General features: G+C 40.0%; 1 protein-coding gene across 10 annotated transcripts in view; it reads left to right on the forward strand.

Annotated features, from left to right (window-relative positions):
* The window catches only part of NTM (neurotrimin), a 918,697-nt gene that overhangs the window by 591,299 nt on the left and 312,423 nt on the right, over positions 1-14,975 (forward strand). The window lies entirely within an intron of this gene.

Here is a 14,975-nt window from a genome sequence, read left to right on the forward strand (position 1 = left end):
GCAGGCTACTGCCGCCATCTCTAGATGCACCCAGCAAAGGTGACAAATGGACTCCAGGACTGGTGGAGGGGCTCGAAATGACTAAATGACTGCCTGTTTCTTTGTCTCTTACCCATGAAGTACTCCAGCTTGCCTGAGCAGGGCTGTGTCTTCCTCACTCTGTGCCCTTTGCTTCTGGGTCTTGCTGGCTGCCCCTGCGTGTGGCTTTTGCCACAGTTGGCTTTTGAGGTGATTGTTGGGATATTTGATCTCTAACAGGGCACAGGTATGAAAATCCCTCTTTCATTTCTATAAATCATACCAATCCTCCCAAAAAGGCATTTTTAGTAGCACATTAAGTTACTGAATAGAAACACCCTTCTGTCCCCTCAATTCTTCAGAGGATTACTTCAAGTTACCTACCTGCTGACTGTTTCTCTTCCTGCTCCTATTATCTATTGAAGACCATTGGTGTTTAAGAACTACTGATGGGTTTGTTTGTCAGCAGGCAAGGGGACTCTACCTCTGTCCCTGAAACATCTGTAATGAAACACATTTAATTATAGGGCCAATACAATACAGCAGCGGGGCTTTTACAGATCAATTAGCATGCAACTCAAGATTAACAACAGTAGAGAACTAATTCTGCTTTCCATTTGGGTTGTAGGCTGCTTAAGAAATAGTAGTAGAAAGGTCAACATCTTTTCAGGAATATTTATCAGAAGCAAAGGAAGTTTACGCAGGTGTCTTGGTTAATTATGAGAGATGGGACATTCTATAAGAGAGGAGGTTGTTGAAGGCAGGCCACAATCTCTAGGAGACCTTTCATGTTTTTTGTCTTCCTAACCTCAAATCCACTCCATTCTTTTAGCCATACTCTGTATGAGTTATATACACCTTTTCATGTTCCTCTGTAGTCATTCAAAACTATGTCTTCTTAACCTATTACCATTTGCCCATCAACTCTGGAGGGCAGGGCCCTTTGATCTGTTGGTTTTGAGAGTGAGTGGTGGTGGTGGGGTCACAGTGAGTCCTCTGTGCTTCTTACTATGGGTTAGAGCCACACTATGGATGTCAAGGACTTCCATGTTGGGGTTTGGTGGCATGGGATGTGAGTAGAAGTACTCTAGACTTTGGACAGATCTGCTGCTTTGAAGTTGTCTTATTATCTCTAATTTTGAGTACTTCACAGAATGGACACTCCATACATTTTGAAAATGATACCATGCCCTCCAAACTGAAATTTTTCTCTAAACTCAAGGAGTTCTCTTCCTTTTCTCCCCTTTCTGTGTTTTCTTATTAGTGTAAGGAAAGAGAGATGATAATTCGTATATAAAGGCGGTAAAAGTGATGCTGAAGAAACTTCACCTACACCTTATCCCATCCAAATAGTTGTCCTCATGAATCCAGGTCAAGAATGAAAGTGTTAAAGACACTCATCATGGCTTCTATTTCCTTGTGTTTTACTTTAACTCAGTTTCTGTAGGTCATGAAATTCAATTGTATTTCCTGTTTCTTCCATGTTGTACCTGCCAGTGAGTTTGGGATGAAGCCCTTTCCCTTTGTGTCCCTCTCCGTACCTGCACGGGGTAAACTGTACCTCCACAGATGAGCTTTCAGTGCCATCTGCTAAATAGTCAGTCATCTGTTGCTTTGTGGGGCTACTGTTTTCCTGTTGAGTTCCTGTATATGCTCAGTTCTTTTTCTGAGTTCTTGTCTATTCCATTGGTCTATTTTTCCTGGGCCTGTCCTATACTGTTGTATTATTCTAGTCTTAACACATGTCAAGAAAATTTTCCTTTCGTGTATGTGTGTGCTTTATTACTTATGACTGTGTTTCTGGCTGGATCTCTAGATCATTTTTCTGTCCAGTAGTGTTGGTAGAGCACATGATATGGCTCTCATGGTTTCGAAAGATTCTCAGAATCTGTCCTGGACCAAAGGATCCTTAATATATTTTCTTCCTCTGTTGTTAGATTATAAACCTCTAAGAACTGCAACATTGGTGCATCTTTTGTTTCCCTGTAAATTGCCAGGCATAGTGTCAGAGGCAGTTAATTAAGATGTTTTTAAGGATAAAAAAAATAACACCACTTACCATCTCACCATATCATTCTAAATGAAAGAGAGTCTAATGATTTTTGTGACTGTGAGTAAATTGTGAGTCTGTTTTCTCATTTGGAACTCATTTCATTCAGAGGGGTCTAAATCATGGTGTACCCTTTAACTAAGCTGAAACAGTTCAGACCAACAAATAATCAGACAGATAAACAAATAAGCAGACTAACAAGAACACCACGCACTGAACAGTCTCCTTAACTTCATGGGGCTTGAAGACTCACAAAGAACTCTAGATTCATTAAAATGGATTCAAAGCTCCGCAGAGAGTATTCCCCTGGTCAGGACGATCTTCTCTGTGTTCCCACAATTATGTCAGTAAGATGCTTCCACGAAAGTGAAGTGAAGACAAGGCCAGATCTCCTTTCTATTCTTTTTGGTTCATTCTGCCTTTTTGGTGGAATGCAAAGGACAGAGTTGAGCCCAGGACTCTGCTGTAGCAACTCAAAGCATTTGGAATTCCAAAGCTTAGAATTCTAAACATGGGACTCTCCCTTAGCACTTTCCACTCAGCATATAAATTCAGTTCAGCTCCTCACTGTCCAAGGGGGAGACTCTGGTGGCTTTATTAATGCTTCTCCTGTGAATTATCCATACTCGCCCCTCCGTTCCACAGTGGTGAACTCTTTAGGGCAGGAGTGATGGCCCTCGTTCTACACCCTGCTGTGTTTAGAAGAGTGACCCACAAGATGGCCGTTGGAGACCTATTTGAAGGAATGAAAAATTAGATGAGTGGATGAATTGTGATAAAATCACAAGTGATAACTTTTACTTATGCTAGGTATGTTTAGCCTAGCCCTTTTAAGACAGGAAGCCTTTGGCGCCTTGCTTAGCATCCCAGGATGCTAAGGTAATTTGGTTAATACTCAGCATTGACATGTTTATTTTGTTTTATTTTTTTAAGAATTTGTTTTTAACTGTCTTTTTTTTTTTTTTTTAGTTTTATTTATTGGACACAGAGAGAGAGCACAAGTAGATAGAGCAGCAGGCAGAGGGAGAAGGAGAAGTAGGCTCTCCGCCCCTGATCAGGGAGCCCAATGTGGGGCTCGATCCCAGGACCCTGGGATCATGACCTGTGCCAAAGGCAGCCGTGCAACTGACTGAGCCACCCAGGCACCCAGCATTGACATGTTTACTATTTCCATGTGAATTCATGCCTTTTTGAATTCATGTTAATTAATTCAACAAGTATTGATTTAACATCTACCATGAGCACAGTATAATATCTGAAAGGTGCACAAAAGTTGTGTATTGTGGAAATAAATCAAAACACGTGAGCATGAGCTCTTGGGTCAGATTGTCTCAGTTCAGGTTTTACCCTGTTACTTAGAAGAACAAGAGTTTGGAGAAATCACTAAAATGTTCTTTGCCTAAGGCTTCTTATGTGAAAAATACTATTTTTCTCATAGAGTTATTGTGAAAATGTAGTGAGATAATGTGTGTGTAAAGCCTGGCACATTTTTAACATATAATTACTAGGTGCTAGTGTTATTACAGTTTGACCGGAAAAACTCTCAGATTTAGATGGGGAAATAAAGCATAGCGGGGATAGTTTACTCTTCTGGAAAAGCTAAAGCATATCAGAGATGTTTTAAATTATGTATGCCTACATTGTGTCCTTGAACAGAATTTGCAGACTCCTCAAAGGGGTCTTCTACTACTGACAGATGAGTATTCTTCTCTTAGTGGATGCTCTTCAAGCAGGTGATATCACCCGTTTTATATCTTAGAAAAGATCCCAATCATGCAATTCCCTGCTCTCCCTGCCCATTTTCTTTGTATCTTCTGTATCTTCAGGGAATGAGTGAGACAAAAATCAGAATTTTTCATTCTTAGGGAACGTCTAGTCTGCTATGTTTATAAACCACAAAAAGGAAAAGAAAAATCAAACCAATAGTGAAAGCTTAAATGCTTAGACCCTTACATGGATGAACGTGTCATCCTCAGAGGCTTCCTTTTCTTGTGGCACCCTCAGGGACTGGGGGGAGGTGAGTACATGAGTGTGTGCGTGTCTGGCCCACACACATGCATGGGTGCTGCTTACTGCCTGATTTCACACTCTTCCTGTTTCATGCTATTTCAGCCCAAGACAAGATGGATGTCTTTTCTAAGCAGTTTCTTTTTTGTGAAGGAGTGTGTGGGTTGAATTTGAGAGTCCTCAGGTTTCTGCTATTACACTTGAAAGGAAGAGGGTCACTAGGGGAGTGGAATTTCAAGTCTCCATGGTCAGCAGGAAGAGGAAGAAGTTCTGTACAGAATTTCCTATTGTTGATTTTGGAGAGCTACATGGTGTGCTCTGTGCAGGATCAGGGATGTGATGAGCCAGACAGACCCCACGGGCCTCATCAGAGCATCAAGTGTTTCCAGCATCGGCAGCCAAGTGTCCTTAGTGAGGCCTAACCCGTGTTCTGCAGGGCCTTGTTACCTTTTCAGAAAGAAATAAATGGTCTTTGAATGCACCTAAACATGTGATTGGTGCATTTTTCTGTTTTTATTTATTTATTTATTTTTAATTTGGAAAATCTTGAATGCACTTTTTTTTAGAGATTTTATTTACTTATTTTAGAGAGAGAGCACATGCTTGTACAAGTGGGGGAGGGGCAAAGGACAGGGAGAGAAAGAATTTCAAGTAGAATCCCTGCTGATTGTGGAGCCAGACACAGGGCTCCATCTCACAACCCTGAGATCATGACCTGAGCAGAAATCAAGAGTTGGCTGCTTAACCCACTGAGGCACCCAGGTGTCCCTTGAATGCTCTTTAACTCTGCTTTTAATATATTTAATGGCATAAAGTTGAAACAATGAGAGGAAGACCATGGGTGGACTTAGACCTGAGATGGATGAGGAGAAAGAGGTGAGTTTTTCTCATAATTACCATGCTTTTTTTTCTTTTTTTTGGTCTTAGTTGCCCATTGACCAGGTGAGAGGTGGTCTGCTCTTATGAGCTGCTTTTTACATCTGATGGTTTGCAATGTTCTCTTCACATTTTCTATCCTAAGGAATCACTCATATGCCCATGTTTTCATAGATTCTTCCTTTGTTCCTTTCTGTTTCCTTTTTTTAACTATAGGAGATGGGCACATTGGTTAACACACAGATAATTTAGAAGAATGCTTCCGTGTCTGCCTCCCCCACCCCTCACACCCACCTGGTCCAGGAGTAACCACATTCACAAACGAATAGATCCAATTAATAATCTTTGTCATGCCTCCATTTCTAATTTGCAGAGGAAAACAAACTGGTGTGGAGAGTAGTATTTTGCATCAAAAAGGATCCCAGCAAAAAATGCCCCACATGATAATGCCACTCTCATTTCCATAATTCTGCTCCCTCTGGAGCACAGGTACATTTAATTTCTCACAACTGTTACTTAAATGAAGAGCAGCATGAGGAATACACAGAGAATGAAAAATATCCACGTGTGTGGGTGGTACATGGCCACTAATCTTTCCTGACATTTGCTTTCACTCATGAGCACAGGGGTGACCAGCCCCACCAGTCCTAGATGCTGAAGATAAATGTCAGCTCCAGCCATTGGAAGCTTTCTATGCATACATGCATATTGGAAATCAAATATATTTGGCATATCACACACTGAGGCTGCAGGGCCCATCCTTCAGGAGCGCATTGATTACTCCCAGCCACGCCACTCACAGCCACCACTCGAGAGAGTGGGAAGGTGGTAGAATAGCTTGCTGCTTTGTTCATGGAAGAAAAAAAACAACTAAGCTTAACTGTTTTCACATTGTATGCCTTTGGTGCTTTCTTGGTCTCTCCACGTGTTGTGCTGCCAAATTTCCCAAGAGCATCTGCTCTTCCTATTGTGAAAACAGGGAGCTGGGGCATGTCTTGCAAGGGGGATTCTACCTCTGCCAAATAGTTGTGTACGTTTTAATTGTCCTCAGATTGGGCTCTATCAGTTACTCAGGTGCACACTGTTTCTTCAGCCCTGGGCAGCCACAGTCGTAGCATTCATGGGCAATTGCTTCCCTCATATAAAAGATAAAAGGGTTTTGGTTTTAAGGCCTTGCCAGTTCATTGACTAATTTACTCTTAACGCTGAATATATAAAGCCATTTTATGGTGAACATTGTGTTTGGATGACATGGTTAAAGCCCGATATGAATATACCCTGTAAGGGATGGGATTGTAAAATAAAGTCAGAAAGAGGACACTTTGTTTCTTTTGACAAGATACTATAAAAATCTGATGTCCAGTGAAGATCTGAAGCAGGACCTTTTGTAATTCAATGCAGTGTGAATTTTCAGGGAAAAAACAAAAAAAAAGCAGGGATGAGGGGAAGCCATTAACAACACAGGATACTGTGACTCCTGAAATGCAAGAACAGCCCAAAATAATTTATGAAGAAAAATCAATCATGAGCTAAGGAGAAAAGAATGCTGCAAAGATAAACACGAAGTCAAGAGGTACTGTCAGTGGAAGCAGCCGGAATGGTGTCCAAGGAGGAGGGTCCTTTTTCGAGAGTGGCCCATGATCAGAAAGGAAAGGAGGGAGTCATTGAAGTTAGGCTTAGGTGTAACTTCTGGAATGTTAAGAATGAGAGCACACATCATTTATTCAGTAGAGATGAAAAAAGTATTTTGAAAATAGATGTGGGTCTAATACTCCTTAATATGAAGTGTGGATTGTCTAGGGAAGGAAGGAGAGCATAACCTGGAACAAAATCATAATAAACTGAATCTAGAAAGCTCAACAACAGTAATGATTTGGATGTTTTATCTTATCACATATTTTCCTTCAAAACAGTAATAGACTCACAGAATGTTTATAGTGAAAGTGCCTTTAGAAATAGCTAGTGTGGTGGTTTTCAAATGACTTTGGTCAGACCAAAGTCTCTGTTCTGGACAGATCAGATCTGATATTGAGAAATTAAAGCAAACAAACAAAATGAGAGGGAAAAAAATAAGTGACTTTCTCTTGCTACGGAGCTGATGAGGTTTGAGGCTCTTTCTTCTCTACCTGTGCCTGCCCCGTAATCCCCCATGGCAGAACCTCAGGGCTCCATGGATTGGGTTTGTAACCCTATTTTTCCTGGTGTTATTTCCAAACTCGGTGTGTGTATACTCTACAAAAACGTGTTTTCTTAGTTTAATAAGTTTGTAACGCTGCTTATATAACTCAGAGCTTGGAGGATTGCAATGCACATGAGCACACTGAAGGCTGTGAGGAATCCTTTGGTTTTGAAATGCATTGATGTATGTTTGACCTAGTTTTTTGCTCTCATACTTGAGTGTACCTGCCTGGGGAATCCTTTCTTCAGAAACACCCACTAATATCTGTGGCAAACAAAGTCCCCTAGAATGCAGGTTAAGAAACACACATTTTTTTAGGGTTCCGGTTTAATTCCCTTATTTTTCAAAGGTGGGTACTGAGGCTCAGAGAACTGGCCAATTATATAACCTGTTCTGGGTGATATAATCGGAAGCAGTTAGGAACTGGATGTAGGACTCCTGAATCCATGAGGCTGAGGGGCTTTTCAGATACATTCTCTTCAATATTTCTACATGTCCATGGGCAGGTAGCAGTCATAGTCTGTTCGGTCCCTGCTGTACAGTATGACAAAGAAAGTCAAGGTCACCCAAACTCTAGTATAATCCCCCCTCCTGTGCCCTGGTTTGCTTCCTGGGTGCTAAATCAACTCATTTCCCTGATGAAGGGAAGAGGTAGGGCTGTCCATTTTTAGATATTAGGACATGCGAAGACAGATTTAAACTAAAGGAAATGTGTGACGGCATTATTAACAATTGGCATAGTAATCTCTTAAGGTTTGACAAAACCAGTGTGCTTTCACAACCCTCTGTAGTACCTGAAGGTGTTTTCCTATGTTGGTATTAGAAAATTGGGCAGACCTCGGGATGAAGTATAGCCCATGTGAGCTATGGAGATGTAGTGAAAGGGAGCTTTAGGACCCTCTCAACTGCCCGCGCTTAATTAAGATCTGATCAGGCAGCCTCTTTGTGGCCATTAATTCCTTGTCTGGTAATCTAATAAGGGGTTATTGTTTGAAGCCCTTTGAGAGACACTCGCCTCATTATTAACTCAAAGGTGCCCAGAAGGCGGCACTAAGATGTCATTCTTTCTTCCCAAAAGAGGGTATGACATTGAAAGATATTTCACATCCCCTTTTGACAGTACTTTACACTCAGACATTATGGTTCAAACATTCACAAGTCTGGAGATGTGATAGGAACTGGTGACATCTAATTACTAAATGGCAATTAATGATAATAGACTTTTGTGAATTTGTAGGGCTATTCTCTACAAGGTACTCATTGCTCTTTGCATGTATTGATTAATATAGATGAACAGGTTGTGGCAGAAAGGTAGCTTTATAATTTTATTGTTGATGAGTAAACTGAGTCATATTCAAATTGCCTTGGACCAATATACTACAATTAATTGCTTGCTGACTTGAAACCATGTGTATTACAGTTTTAAAATTAATTGAGGAGGAATAAAATTAATTTTAAATTTAATTGAGAAACAAGGTCTGCAGAGAAGTGGAGGGAATGGATGTTCAGAGAAAATTCAAGGCATTATTAAACTCTTTAGATATCTTAGGTACATCTACTTACATATTTGTAAAATAGGAATTGGTAATATTTGCTGGATTGGTAGTCAGAGCTTGAACAGTAGGTGAGCATTGCCAAAGTGATATCTGGCATATCCAGATTAAGGTTAATTTAGTATCTCTCCATAGAACCCCAAAGATATTGGATTCTATTATCAAGTCAAATTCAACCTGGGTGGTGGTGTTCCATTGATCCAAGTAGAAATAACCAATTTTGTTCGCAAATGCCTACTTGATAATGGAAATTTTAATTAAAACCAGGAAAGCGAATTATATAATCTCTAGTGATCCCACCCGAACACTCCAACTTGTTTTATGATTACTGTAAGTCATTAAAAAAAAGAATTTAAACAAATGAATAACTACTCAAATTTTAGCGTTCTATATAGAAATTGAGTGAGTTTTCATTACACTTGAAAAAGCAAATGGGAGATCACCATTATTTTATACATTATTTCTTTTTTTTATACGTTATTTCATTTGCAAGTATTTAATGAGCACATATGATGTGCCAAACAGCATGGTGAGCCTTGGACTTAGTAACAGAAAGACCTTTGATTATGACCCTTAAGATGCTCAGTCTGGTGGTCAAAGGGAAGTAAATGAGTAATTACAAACCAGAGTGATAAATTCTACAACGGATATATGAGCAAGTTGCAAGGGTTATTGGGGGAAAGAAGTGTAAGAGTTTTTTTTTTTTTTTAATATAATTTTTTCAGGGTTCCAAGACTCATTGTCTATGCACCACACCAAGTGCTCTATGCAATACATGCCCTCATTAATACCCACCACCAGGCTCACCTAACCCCCCACCCCTTCCCTCCAAAACCCTCAGTTTGTTTCTCAGAGTCCACAGTGTCTCATGATTTGTTTCCCCCACGACTTCCCCAGTTCACTTTTTCTTTCCTTCTCCTAATGTCCACCATTTTATTCTTTATGCTCCACAAGTAAGCCAAGAGTTACTTTTTCAAGTAAATTCAAGAGTTAAATTGCAAGCCCAATGTATGTGTATCAGAATCAGAGTCTATATCATTATGGGAAATGTTTTGTACTTAATACTTACCACTTGTCCTTATTTCAAATTAACTTCATAGTTCTGCAGGTTGCACCTTCGATGGGGGAGAGAAGAGTACGTGTGTGTATGTGTGTGTGTATTATAATAAGTATAAGTAGCTTGATCATTTTACAACCTCATCAACCCCTACAGGGATCTCTTTGGTTTGGCATAAGGGAGGGATGTTGTAGAAATTCGGTAAATATGACTCAGCCTTAAATTTAAGGTGAATGATTCTCTAATAGTTTGGGCCCGTTAGTCATGCCCTGCATCTTTTTACTCTGTATCGTAAAGGCTATGTGTTGAAGCATGGAGAAGAAAGAATTAAAGTTTCCTGATGCCATGTTCCAGGTTGCCTAGATTTTGAGTAGGCAACAATTTTTCCACCTAAGAAGCTCCCGTACAGCTGTGTGAGAGCACGTAGCTTTCTGGTGAACTGTGTGATGCCAGCTGGATGCCCCCTGTGACCATTTCCCTCACTGTCTCTTCAGGTTTGTTCTGGAGTGGTCTTGATGAATCTCTGCAGGCACTTCTTCCCCAACCAAGGCGTGATTCATTGGCATGAAGCTGTTAAGCGAGTAAAATAAAACACTTTTATAGAAATGTTCTGCTTACCCTGTGTTCCCTGGCACCTCTGCAGGGTCTCCGTGGCAAGAGAAGACCAAAGGGGACACACATCATCTTTGTGGGTTTTTTTTTTTTTTTCCGTCCTCTGTTAGAATATCCATTATTTGTACGTTAGGATAGGATTTGGAAATTATTCTAGTTCATTTTTGATAACCCTGCGTACACTCTAGGGGCCTGCAAAAGAGAGGAAGATAAAGAAAAAAATTACAGCTTGCAGTTAGGTCAGAGACTGCCCATCTGCCTAAAGGGACAAGAAGTCTATGAGGAACTATTGAGGATGGTGGGCAGACACTTTCAGAAAGCAGCACAATGTCACCATGCAAAGGGAAGTCTTTCATGTTTGTTTTGTACATAAGAATTGCCCTGATTGGAGAAGAGTCTGCAGTTCTCCTCAGTGTGGGGTTTCTTTGTCATAATGGCTGAGAGAAGGCCTGGGGAGTAAGAGAGTAAAGAGAAAGAAGGAACAGAGATGCAATGAGCTGGAGGAAGGAAAAAGAAGAACTATTGCATGGATGGAGGGTAGGGAGGGGTGGTATAGGGGGAGCAGATGGGGAAATGGAGCAGATGCAGTTGCTTCTTGAATTGCAGTGCAAGAGGATCTGCCCAGAGGAGAGGATCCTTCCAGCCAGGGGGATCGCCCTATGAAAAGCAGACAGTCTGCTTCTTGAATGCATGCCCTTTAAAGCAAGCAATTGGGGACATATAAAATGAAAGGAAGGGAGGGTGGAATAAAGGGGAAAATTATTATAGTTCTTAGACAGATGATCTTAAAGGGTGGTGATTTGGGTTCTTTCATTCATTACACATCACAAAAGACCCAGGCTGAGTTGCCCGTGGTTTTAAAGTCTAGGACCCTATTAAAACCTTTCTGGTTAGTAACTTGGCACTTTGGAAAACTCACTAAGAAAAAAAGCCAATTTAATCAAGGCAAGATTTAACGCAAAGAAAGGGCCTGATCTTGCCTTTCTGCAGAAAAACTTTCTGGATCAAATGGCTTATGGTTTTCATTTACCTAAAGAATCCCTGTGGAATTAGCAGTTGGAGGGAGGGGGTCCTTTCATTTGCTTGCAGGGCACACCCAGATTCTGTTTCTTCATACTGAGTCCTGACTGCTTCCTTAGCTCTACAAAGAAAAACAAAACAAAAAAAAATAAATAAAAAAAAATAAAAAATTAAGTTCTGCTGTATGGAAGAAAACCCATGACCTAATGGGGCAAAACCAAATATATCTAATATCTGAATGTAGAATGAGATCGTTTGGTTTATCTTGACCCTAATAGATTCCTTTCTTAATGACTGGTAGTGTATCTTCAATTGCCAAGTGTGGTACAATGTGTGGTACAATGAAAGGGGGATGCTGGCTTTGGAGAGACAAAAGTTTGAGCCTAACATCTGTGTTTGCCATCTCTGTAAGTTACATAAAATAAGTTGTCTGAGCCTCATTTTTCACATGTATAAAATGGAGAGCATAGTACTGAACTTGCAAATACAGTAACATCATGGAGTTAATGTAATATAAGCTTATGTCTTATTCACTGACCCATCTGAGTGTTTCTGATTGTTGGTGAGGAGAGAGGTTCTGCTCCACACAGTCACTCTAGTATCCAGGCTAAGAAAGGTTGTGTTATCTGGAACACATGGCATCCAAGTGGCCCCAAGAATTACCTGCTAGCCATAGGAAGAGCAAACAGCACAGAGGAACACACTTGGGGGGGGTTAAAGGTAATCATGGTACAGGTCATTTTTTCTCACTTTCCTTTGGTAGTTACTCAGTCTGCCTGGTGACAGAGCCTGAGAAAAGAAACCTAGCTGAATGCCAAGAAAAAAATAAATAAATAAATAAAAGAAATGGATTTTTGTGTGCAGCTAGCAACTGTAGCTACAATATTTTCACCAGATACCCATTTATACCCCTCTTCACATGTTTAGAACATATACAGGCCCAAGTTAGACAACTCAGAATTCAATCCAACTATTATATCTAGCTCAAAGCCCAAGATCACTTGGTGATACATACTCTTTTTCTTCATGACTAGACATGGCTTTTTTAGGGAAGACTAAACAGATTGCTATGCCTTATACCAACATCCTTTTTAATGGGTTTGTAGGATAGGATTATAAAAGAAAACATTTGAAAACTTTGGAATTTGGAGAAGAGAAGACCTAGAGCTACAAAATAGTTACTGCTTTGTGGTGGTGGCAATGCGTTTGTCCTGGCAGTTGGAGACATTCCTTACTTAGATACTGATTCTCTTCTCCAGGAGGGACTTTCTTGTCTGTTGTTCCCTGGGAAGTTCACCCACCGTGTAATTCTTTATTCTGTATCTTCCCTGGCCTTGTCTAACATGGTCATTGTAGAGCACTTCCTCCTTGGGGCTGAATGGCATTGTGTAGCTCATTTTCTGTTAGTGCATGTTGAAGAGCTTGCAACTGCCTACAGCTTCAAGCTCTCATGGTTTCTTGGGCTACACAATTCCTTCAAAAATGTCATAAACTTCTCTATTTTTTTTCCAGGAAAATTCATTTGCTACATGGAAAAATATTGAAGACATAACTGGCTATAACTTTCAAGCCTACAGTATTTCCTTCCTTTTTGTGCCCTTGTGTTCCTCTCTTTCCACTTAATGTGACTTCATGGAGGTGGTCTGAAAGAAAGAGCTTTGTAAAGGCGATGGCCATGATTTGCCACTGAAGTGAGCCCTTTGTCCAACTGAGAAGTCTTAATGGGTCTTTGTTGCTTAAAACTATTTTTCTGCCTTCCTGGTATTTGGAATCTAATTCAGTTGGCTCATCCAAACCAGGGAGGCCTCAAATTTCTAGAATCAATCTTTCTCTTTTTCTCTGCATCTCTCTTTTGTGAGATAACAAATATCACTTTAATATCTGATTGAAATTAGATTCTTTCTGAGTTCATCTCTTTTCTGTAATCACTGGTATAAACAGAGAGGAGTAATTAAGACACATAAACACTTTGGCTCTTTCTAGCTTTTTTTTTTTTTTTTTCCTTTTTCTTTTTCGAGCTATGGGCTTGGTTGGCACTTAGTTAGCTTTAGAAATGATCAGAAGTGACAGTTTTACCAAACATTTGCTATTTCAAAACAGGGATCACCAGGCTTATAGCTCATGCTGTTTGTTTCATTGACATTCATTGCCCCACTACAAAATCCATTAACACATATTTTTGGTTTATGCCAAAGTTCTACTCCTGTTACCAATTTTGATATTAATTAGGGTCACACTAGTTATCATAATAAATAAATACCCTGATGTTTGTGGCTTTACGATAGGCCTTTGTCTCTCACCATTTAATGGTTATATGTCATGCTACTGGTTGTAAAGTGGGGACACTCTGCCTTCTGTGCTTATTCAGGGATGCTGCATTTTGGAGCCTTTTCTACCTTCAACATGTGACTTCCAGGTTGGCCACATGTGTCAACTTCTAGCTAGGGGAAGAGGAGAACATAGAGCAGCACACGAAGGAGGCTTTGAAGGGTAAGGGCTGGGATGTTAGACATGTCATGTCCACCTTCATTCTCCCAGGTAGATTTGGTCACTGGATTACACGAAATGGCAAGAGAGGGTGGGGAATGGCATCTAGTGAAGTGCCCAAGAAGAGAGAGCAAGTTTTGCTGGAGAGCCACCAATCTCACAAATACCCACCATGTTTTGTGGTAAGGATAGCATGGGCTATGCAAAGGGCCCATCATGATGATAACACACATAAGGACTTGGCAAACGTTAATTCCCTTCCCTCCCGACTTGCTCTAAATACCCTCAAGGTACCCAGTAAGCACTAAATAAACAGAATAAATGAATTAGTATTTGTAGTTATTTCTCCTCTGAATTGGGGACTTTTGAAATCTGACCTTGTTTTGGACTGAACAGTGCTGAATCTCTTTGGGTCTGAAATTTCTTTGAATTAGAATCATCTCTCAGGAAATGTAGACTGTTTTCCAAAGAATCCCCATCTGGTCTATTGGAAACTGTTTCAAAGTTGAAACCTCAACCTTGACAGGTCTTTTGGCCACTAAGAACAAAGCCCAGAGGAATATGTCTACGCTGGCTATTAACATAAAATAGCATAGCAGAAATGGGATGAAAGTCATCTGCTGTGCTGAATTTTACATCCTCTTTAAACATACATGCCTTAAAATGTACCTTACACAAAAGCTTGATTTTCTTTTCCCCAGATCTTAAATCACTTTGCTGACGGCAGGAATAGTTTTTGTTCCATTTCATTTCTACATTTGTTTATAATGTTGCTTTTTTTTTTTTTTTACCATCTATTCATTTTATTTTTTCAGTAGGGTTAATTTATGTCAGCTTTATTGAGGTATAATTGACAAAATTGTAGGATATTGAAAGCATACGACATGATTGTTTGACATATGTATACATTATGAGAGAATTCCTGCCTCTTGTGGAGTTAATTAACACTTCCATCACCTCTCATATTTACTTTTTTTTTTTTTTTTTGATGAGGACAGTTTGCTACTCTCTTAATGAATTTCAACCATACAACACAATGGTGTCATCCACTATAGTTACTGTGTTATACAGTAGATCCTCACACCTTATCTATCTTATATGTGAAAGTCTAATACG

Source organism: Lontra canadensis, unplaced genomic scaffold (assembly GCF_010015895.1).
Source record: "Lontra canadensis isolate GAN:19392208 unplaced genomic scaffold, GSC_riverotter_1.0 scaffold36, whole genome shotgun sequence".
Lineage (NCBI taxonomy): Eukaryota > Metazoa > Chordata > Mammalia > Carnivora > Mustelidae > Lontra > Lontra canadensis.